We start from the raw sequence: 1,155 nt of genomic DNA on the forward strand, positions 1-1,155 counted from the left end.
ACAATGAGTCATAATAGCTACTAGAATACCAATGTGTCATACTAACTTTTGGAATACCAAGGAGCCACAATAGCTGTGGAAATACCAAGGAACCATAATAGCTGTTGGAATACCAAGAAGCCATAATAGCTGCTAGAATACCAATGTGTCATACTAGCTTTTGGAATACCAAGGAACCATAATAGCTGTTGGAATACCAAGAAGCCATAATAGCTGCTAGAATAACAATGAGTCATAATAGCTGCTAGAATACCAATGAGTCATAATAGCTGCTAGAATACCAATGAGTCATAATAGCTGCTAGAATACCAATGAGTCATAATAGCTACTAGAATATCAATGAGTCATAATAGCTGTTGGAATACCAAGGAGCCACAATAACTTTTGGAATACAAAGAAGCCACAGTAGTTGCAGGAATACCAAGGAGTCATAATAGCTGTTAAAATATCAAGAAGCCATAATATCTGCTCGAATACCAAGAAGTCATAATAGCTGCTGGAATACTGAGGAGTCACAATATCTGCTCAAACAAAGAAGCCATATCTGCTCGAATAACAAGAAGCCATAATAGCTGCTAGAATACTGAGGAGTCACAATAGCTGCTAGAGTACCAAGGATCCATAACAGCTGCTAGATTACCAAGGAGTCATAACAGCTGCTACAATATTAAAGGGCCATTTTAGAGAGTCCTGCATTCAAAAGCAATGGAGCCATCATATATGTCTACATTCCAGCGTGGTGGTACAAAAACAACCAATATTCAGCAGATACATTTTATATATACATATCATATGACATACAGTTTACATTATACTGAACATAAAGCAAGGCAGGATGGTAATAACATGAATTGGAGGAACATGTATCATTAACTTATACATTTTTTTGATCGGGTACTTTACGAATATTGATACTAGCTTTGAGTATCACACATTTAATATCTTGGATTTGCATGTTGCTTTTATATCGTAAGCAACAACAGATGACAGAATATTGCTTAGCATGGAAATATACATATTACATTCAGTGTACATACCATTGACATACAATTAAAATATATATTTACAATTTACAATAACAAATAAAGAGAAACTTTCATATACTATCCGTCTTCACAATGGTCAAGGTATTACGAACTTCATCTGACTGCTATA

The sequence above is a fragment of the Lottia gigantea genome (genome assembly GCF_000327385.1).
Source record: "Lottia gigantea unplaced genomic scaffold LOTGIsca_32, whole genome shotgun sequence".
Taxonomy (NCBI): domain Eukaryota; kingdom Metazoa; phylum Mollusca; class Gastropoda; family Lottiidae; genus Lottia; species Lottia gigantea.